This window comes from Hibiscus syriacus, unplaced genomic scaffold (assembly GCF_006381635.1).
Source record: "Hibiscus syriacus cultivar Baekdansim isolate YM2019G1 unplaced genomic scaffold, ASM638163v2 tig00110313_pilon, whole genome shotgun sequence".
Lineage (NCBI taxonomy): Eukaryota > Viridiplantae > Streptophyta > Magnoliopsida > Malvales > Malvaceae > Hibiscus > Hibiscus syriacus.
Window position 1 is genome coordinate 689,466 of NW_024062675.1, and position 8,795 is coordinate 698,260.

At 28.1% G+C, this 8,795-nt stretch overlaps 1 non-coding gene across 1 annotated transcript; it reads left to right on the plus strand.

Moving 5' to 3' along the window:
- Nucleotides 1-3,439: 3,439 nt before the first annotated feature.
- Nucleotides 3,440-3,512, plus strand: TRNAK-CUU. The gene has a single exon. It is a non-coding gene; the product is annotated as a tRNA-Lys (tRNA).
- The last annotated feature ends 5,283 nt before the right edge of the window (nucleotides 3,513-8,795 follow it).

Here is an 8,795-nt window from a genome sequence, read left to right on the forward strand (position 1 = left end):
AACATCTTGTTCCCTTGAAAAATTTCATCTTGACTACAATACGTATTCTTGGTGGCATAAACCCAAGCTCGTGAGCTGCTCGAACTCGACTCGGTGAAAATTCGATTAATACTCGATTTGGGTTGACTCGACTCAAACTCGAGCTCAAATAGAGACCTTAACGAGTTGAGTTGAGCAAGGTCTAACCAATGGTGGATCCAAAATAAATTTGACGGTGGGCACAATATAATAATAATAATATAATTTTTTTAAAGATAAAAATACTAATAATATTTTAATTATAATAAAAAGTCTTACAAAAAAGTAAAGCTAAAATTAAATTTTACAATCGTTCCCTTCTAGGTTTCATGTTCTGATATCATTGTATTATCTTTTCATTGTCTACATTATCAAATATATATTTCTCAATAAAAGTAACTAAACAATCATTTGCGTTCTTTCCATTGTCGTAGTTGAAACTGGTAAAACCAAAGCTAACTTCAAAAGTAAATACACAAATGGGTACACAACATACTTCATTGTTTCAACCATCTTTTCAGATAAATTAAAAAGTCATTTTAGATCACAACATCTTTCTTCTGGACGAACATCAACAATATAATTCTCAAATTTACAATCAAGCAACATTAGATCTCTTGTAGAAAATTCACAAGGATAAAATTAGGCAAGACATATCAACTTTTTTTTATCAAAAGAATGATACGAGTCTCTTGGACTCAAGCAAGCCATACAAAGAAGCAACTTTGTACCTGTCTTAGAAAAATGATTATTAAGCTCTTGAAGTTGTCTATCAATCACTTGATAAAATAATTCATCCTGAAAATGATGCAAATTTGAAACTTCACGATCTTTTCTCCTAGTCATTCTTGGAACAATAAATATATTTTCCATCTTTGTAATCTCAATGTTATTCTTTGAGCAAAACAAAGAAACTTTTTCAAGTAAAGATTGCCATCCCACATCTCTCATCATTTGTAATCGTTGCTTGGACACACTAACTAATTGCATAGCATTCACAATGTCTTGATCACTCTGTTGCAATGCTTGAGAGAATTCATTAGTAACCCTTAATATATTTTTCATTGAGCACAAATTAAACCCAAACTCAAAAGGTTGTAAAAAACTCAACAACATACAAGCTTCAGCTCTTTGCTCTGAGTGTGTTCCATTTTCCTCAATAATTTCAAGCACATCCATCATAGAAGAAAACATAGTAATCAAGCTAACAAAAATTTTATAATGTGAACCTCAACGAGTATCTCCAGCTTTCTTTATAACAGTTTCTTGATTTAATCCATGGTCACTGAAGATTTCACCATTTTGAAATGCTTCTCTTACCTTAATCATTTGACTAGATTGAAGAAGTTCTTTTCTCTTACATTACACACCACCCACATTAACCATACTAGTAACCAAATTAAAAAGAAACGCAACCTCAACTTATTTTAGCAAAAACAACAAGTGCTAATTGAAGTTGATGTACAAAGAAATGGACCAAAAAAACACACTCGTTATTTTTTAGAATCGAACTTTTAAGCATATTAAATTCTCCTTACATATTACTTGCCCCGTCATACCCTTGTCCTCTTATTCTTGAAAAACATAATCCATGAGTTGCAAACACATCTTCAAGAGCATTCATAAGTGAAGCAGCAACAATATTATAAACATGAACAATACACAGAAATCGTTCGACAATTCTTTCTTTCTTTATCTACATACCGTAAAACAATAGTCATTTGCTCTTTAATTGATATGTCACGAGAATCATCAACCATAATAGAAAAATAATCATTTCAAAAATCATTAATAATTGCACAAGTAGTCTCACTAGCAGCTGCACTAACTATATCTTTTTTGTATAGTAGGTGCTACTAGCTTAAGATTGCCACGAGCATTTTTTAAAACTTTGTTAACAGTTTCATTATGAGTACCAAGAAACTGCAAAAGCTCAAGAAATTTACCTTGATTACAAGAATCATGAGACTCTACATGTCCACGAAAAGTCAATCCTTATCACAAAAGGAATCTAACGCAATCAATTGTAGCTGTAAGATGAATCTGATATTCTTATTTTGCTTGATTAGATTGTTTTGTAATGACAACTTCAACATGTTATTTTTTATTCATTAGAGCTTCATATTTTCTCAAAGCTACATTATGAGCACTATTAGAACCTCCAACATGAAGTTGTAATATGTTCTTTTTTTTCAATTTCTGAATCCATCAACAACAAATGTATCACCTCCTCCTTGCTCTCCTCTAGACTCATATCTCATAAGGTAGCAATGTAAACAAAGTGTTGCATCTTTGGATACATTATATTCTAACCAACTTTTACGCTCTTCGAACTATTTAGGATCGAAACTTTGCAATTTATCATTATACTTCTTCTTGGAAAACTTGTGTTCTTTTGGTTGGCAAGGACCTTTCAACAAATAAGCCCTTCGAAGTTATTCGTGATCATTAGGATGATATTCTATAATCTTTGATATTTTTCCGGGATCCCCTTGAAGATTGTCTAAGTCAACTCCTAAAAATGTTTTTTTACCGAACATGAATCATTTGTCGTTGTCATTCTTTTGAAATATTTTTCCATGCCTAAAGAAAAAAAAAGAAATATTAGTAGAATTATAACATAAAAATGACACATATAATATAAAATGAGAAAAATGTATTGTATTCCATTGTCATTTGTTTGTGGAATGTTCTTAGATTGATCAAGTAATAACTTTACTACACAAATTAATTACATGTCACAACCATTATTAATTTATGTTTGATTTTACAATGTCATTATTAATTTACAGTGTCATACGTCCACCATTAATTTATTGCATGATATTAAATGATTGAATTATTTATGTTTGATTTAATTCTTTGTAGTGTTATATGTATGAATTAAACAGTAGTATTATTAACCATTGATTCATTAATTCAATTTATATTTGATTTTACAGTGCCATTATTAATTTCCACTGTTTAATTTACGCAAATGTTTGGTATTAATATGATTCAAGTCATATTATTTTGATTTTTGGAATGCATTTATTATTAATATTATGAAATTTAGTTTTTATTTAGTGATTTGAATATATGTTTATTTAGTATTTATAGATTTTAATTATTTAAAATTTTCTAACTATTCAAAAGTATTTATAGATTTTAGTCCTTTTGATTAATTCAAATATATTATTTTAATTTTTGAAATGTATTTATTAATTAATATTATGATATATAGACTTGATTTAGTGATTTGAATATATGTTGATTTAGTGATTTGAATAAATTTATGTTTGGTATATATTAATTAATTCAAATATATTATTTTGATTTTTGGAATGTGTTTATTAACTAATGTTATGAGATATAGATTTGATTTATTATTTATAAATTTTAATTCTTTAATTTAGTATATATATTGTTTTGATATTATAATGCCCGTCCAGCTCAGTTGGTAGAGCACAAGGCTCTTAACCTTGTGGTCGTGGGATCGAGTCCCACGGAGGGCATTTCATAATTCGGAGGTCTCCCACGGAAGCTGCTCTCAACCTGACGTTGGGGTCAGTCTACTCTCATACCTCCCCCTTACCCCATTACATATGGGGAAAATGGTCAGCTAATTTTATATTATGTTTGGTATTTATAAATTTATTTTTAATATGTAATAATTAATTCAAATAAATTAGTTTTTAGAATGTATTTACATATTTGATTTAGTGATTTGATAATATATTGATTTAATATTTCTATATTTATAGATTCTAATTCCTTGATTTAGTTTTCAAAAAAAAAATCCTTGATTTACAATTTGAGATTAATATATATATATATATATATATATATATATATATATATATATATATATATATATATATATATATATATTTTGATAAAGTCACTGTAGAGTTAAATTCTTTGAAGGTAAACTTAAACCAAATCGAGAAAAATAAGAATTGCAATGCTCAATTGCAAATTTTTTTGTGAGTTGAGGACCTAATCGAAGGGTTTTAGAAAACAGAATGTGCGCGCGAATAATTTACCCTACATTGATGGAAAAACACGGATATAAAGGGATTGATTATACGGGTCAGGTAGAATAGTTATTTGGGTAAGTATTAAAATAAAAAAAATTACCTAAATTTCATTTTAAGTCATTTTATTTTTAGCCGCCTTTCTAATTTCTCTAAATCTTCTGAAATTTCAACCATTTTTACGATCAGCCTTGACGACTGTTGTTCAACTACATCATCTACTATAGTCGGCCATCATCAACAACGGTCGAGAAACATAAAAATAATTTTTTTAGGATTTTCGTGCTACAATCAAATCTGAGGTTAGTTTTTCAAAAAAATAATTAGAATTACATAGATCTAAATTTCAAAATCATGGGAGTTACCATTTTCAAGTTTGAAGATCTGTCATCAGTCGTTTGATCGAGGTCGTCTCAGAGTATCTTTGTCCACTCGCCGTTGTGAAGTTGCTCACTGTACAGATTCACTGTCGAAGATGTTCGCCGTCACCGAAATATCTCAATACAGATTTGACATTTCATTTAAATTTGCTCTTTTTATTTTAGTTTCTTCTAATAAATCTTCTCTATTTTTTCCAGGTTTGTAGACAATTTTCCCCATATTTTAAAAAAATTTACAATTATATTTACATATTATAATCTTACCATGTAATTTGAGTTTTTAAAATTAACATGACTGAAATCTAGGAATAGCTAATGATTGTCGTTTTTTAGTATAGGGTGCTAAGTGAATTTGGAGGGGGTGGGGTTGGGTTGACCGGTTATCAGTTGCTGATTGGGTTTAAGGGTATTGAATCATAATTGTATATTAAATTTGGGTAATTGGATTGTATATTGAATTTGGGTTTTAACTAGTTATACTTTTGGTTTTATTTTGATTCAGACTTGGTGAATGGTTTTTTAAACCCAAACAAAAATAAAGTTTATAATGGGCATTTTTAGTTATCTTTTGGGCATAAATAAATTCAGAGTGGATATATATATAAAAAAATGAATATCTGATAAACTAATTTTATATTCTAGGGTAGGCAGACTATATAGTTTCGCCACTATGTTTCACTCAACTCAATAAGTTCGTGAGCAGTTCGTTAATTTTTTTAAAAGTTTTTTTAGTAGTTAACTTAAAAATTAATCCATTAAAAATGAAAGCTAAATTACTAATTAACTATAGATGATAAGAAATATGATAAATTACTAATTAATAATTACTATTAATTTACTAGTTTGATGTATTTATGGATTGTTACTTTAGGGTTTAGACTTTAAAATTATTTCATACACTTTTTTTAGTAAATTTGTGGTTAAATTTATTAATTTATGTTTATATTAGATTCTATATAGTAATAGTAGATTTTACCTATAGTTAAAAAATAAGGTAAAAATTATGATGAGCTTAAGAGCAACGAGTCAAGCAACAAATATTTTTAACGAGCACAAGTTGAGCAAAATCTTAACGAGCTTAACGAGCAACGAGTCGAATCGAACAACAAATTTTTTCACGAGTATAAGTTGAACACTACCAACTCGTAATCGACTGGCTTGATAAATACCCATAGTTATGATGTTCTTAGTAAACCAAAACTTGTTTGCTCTGGTAAGCATTTTTTTTTCATTTCTAAGCTGTTGATTAACTAGACTTTATAGACAGACAAACTCTTGGAACGATTAATCAAATTAAGCCTATTTATTTTTCATTTGGTTGACGGAATATAAGATTACCTTTGAGAATAAGATTACCAGAATGTTATATTACTTGGGGTCGTTCGGTTCACGGAATATAAGATTACCTTTGGGAATAAGATTACCTGAATGTTATATTACTTAACATATTGCTAAAATGTTGTATTACCTTGTTTGGTTTGTTTAGCACGAATGCAATGTTACAATGTTTGGTTGAATTAATATAAAATAGGAAAAATGTATGTTTTACCAAATTATCTTTGAAGTATATTTTCCTTTTTAACAAGTTGAATTCTCAATATTAAAGTTAAATTATATACATGAAAGTTCATAGAAAATTATTATTTCTTATTTATATATATATTTTTAATAAAATTTGTACACAAATAACTTAATATATATCTTTTATTTTTTGAAAATGTAGAACAATATTCACACCAATATAATTATGTGTTATTTTTAGATACTAAGATATTGGGATATGTACATACTTACACTAGGGTAAATATGTGTTAAATGATGCATATTTTTATTTTATTCATGCTACATGTATAAGTTGTATAACGAAATATCATATCAAATTATTTGAAAAAATTAGCAGAAAATAAAAATATATAATATATTTTTTATGAAAATTAATCCTAAAAAATAAACGCAATAAAACACATATAAAAAATAAAATTTGAACCAAACACATACATAATAAATAATCAAAATAAAATAAAATTTGATATATTTTTATTTTACTTTTTATTTTATATGCATCATATTATTTTATAATAAGTATGAAACCATTAAAAAAAGAAACAAAATAGATTTATACTCATGTAATTATATACAAAAGGAATGATCATTTTGAAATAAATATACTATTTTAGGGGTATTATTGTTCTATGGGGAGGGAATTGTCTAATATCTAAGAAAAAGGAGGGAATGGCATTCTTGAGAAAAGATCCCAAAATTACTACTGTAGAGAATACTTCATTACTCCTCGGGAGGGATTGCTCTTAAACCAAACGTGGGTATGTGATTTTAAAAAAAGATTATTCCCCAGGTAATGATCTTTTCTATGAACCAAAAGTCCCCTAAGGATTATGGAGAACAACCTAAGTATGTCGACCATCCCTAATGCTATTACAATACTATAAAGAAATATCATCTGAATATATATTCGTCTCCTCAAGGCACGCTCAGTGATGATTTGTGGAGGTACTTTGCTAAGCTATATAATGTAGTCGATATTAAGAAATGAATATTTGTGAAGTGTCTTTATTCGAATACTTGATAAGTATTGCAAAATTGAGATATGTTTAGTTGGATTGGAATTAAAAGCTTGAAGCTATTGGAAATATTGAATACGACAAATCATTGTTTACCCTTATAAATATGAATTACCAAAATTTTTCTTAGAATCAAAATGACTAAAATGTCTTTATATGCCTAATTGATAGGATCACTCCTAGTATATCAAAATCTTAGATAATCATAATGTATCGATTTCTAAATGTCTGATTAGATTTGTTAGCTATTGAACCTCTTTTAATAGAGATATTGTTTTTGAAATCAGTTCAAAAATTGTAAAAATTTTCATGTTCCCTTTCTTGTTATTACCAATATCTTTGAGAAATAACCTATTGTGTGTTCCCTGTGCATTTGAGCATTTTCTCTGATTTGAAACTGGAATTATTTTCTCTAATTTAAAAGTATGAATATGTTATCTAAAATAAAACATGGTCTATGGCTTTTGTTTTTGATACAAAAGTATATATGGTTCATGATTTCAGATATTATTGATTATTGTTCAAATTGATTTTTTCCCAAGGTATTATTTGGAATGTGATATAAAGTCTCTGCAGGTTCAACTCTTATTAAGATGATAAATCCTTATAGACGTAAGACTACCCTTGGGTAGTGTTCTATGCCCAATGGGCTAGGGTAAGTCCTTATAGACTTAAGACACCCATTTAGATAGGCTCTTACGTCTAATGAGCCTAAGGTAATTTCTTATGGACCTAAGACACTCCCTTAGTAGGCTCTTACGCTTTAGCTAAGGTAAGTCCTTATGGACTCAATGTGCTCTCTTAGGTAAGCTCCTACACTTCGACTAGGGTAAGTCCTTATAGACCTAAGATATCACTTTAGTTAGGCTCTTATGCCTAATGGGTTTAAGATAAGACCTTATGAATGCAATTATGAAAATTTCATATAGATGTTTGGTTAGAGGGTGATTATGTTATTATAAACCAAATTTTATTATCTTTTTAAAATTTGTTTTACTGAAATAAATTACTACTGTTTGAAATTATACGTATATTTTTTCTGCAATTGTTGTAACACACTAGACTCTCCAGCTCAATCTTCGTAATCTATCTACGTCTTTCTAATTCTTTGAAATTGTAAGCTTTTGACTAATACTTGGAAGATCAATAAATGAAATATCAAATTATACTTGAAACTTATAAATGTCTGGATCAACATGAAAATGTTATATTTTTGTAACATCCCAAAAAATTGGGCTAGTAACCAAAGTGCAAGATTTTAAAATTTTATGGTTAATTTAGATAAATTGAAAAGTTTAGGGATTTGTTTGGAACATTTTTATATAAGATTGTTTAGCAAAGATTAAAAGAGGAAGGGAATTTTGGTCTTTTGACAATTAATGAATTATTTTTTTTATGAGGAGTGTATTATAAACACGTGGAATAGGGTATATGAGTAATAAGAAAGTCTAAAATTCTCTATCTTCTTCATCTTTCATCCTTCTCTCCACCGTGAGTTCCTACCTAATGTGAGTATGTTTCATGTTGATTATTCCTTTCATTTTTAAGTTGGTTTTGATTCTTGGAGTGCTAGGAAAGCTTAAGGAAGCTAAAACAGAAGTAGAAACTAAAAGAATTTCAAGTTGTGAGCGATTGAAGAAAAAGGGTTTTTAAGTGAATTGATGAGAAAAGTTAATAAATGGATTTTAAAGTCAAATTTGACTTGTCATAAGCTGAAATAAAAAATCTAAAGTGTTAGAAATGGATTTAGAACATGTTGAATTTTTTTGTAAGATTTTTAGTTTCAAGTGAAATTGTGGGAT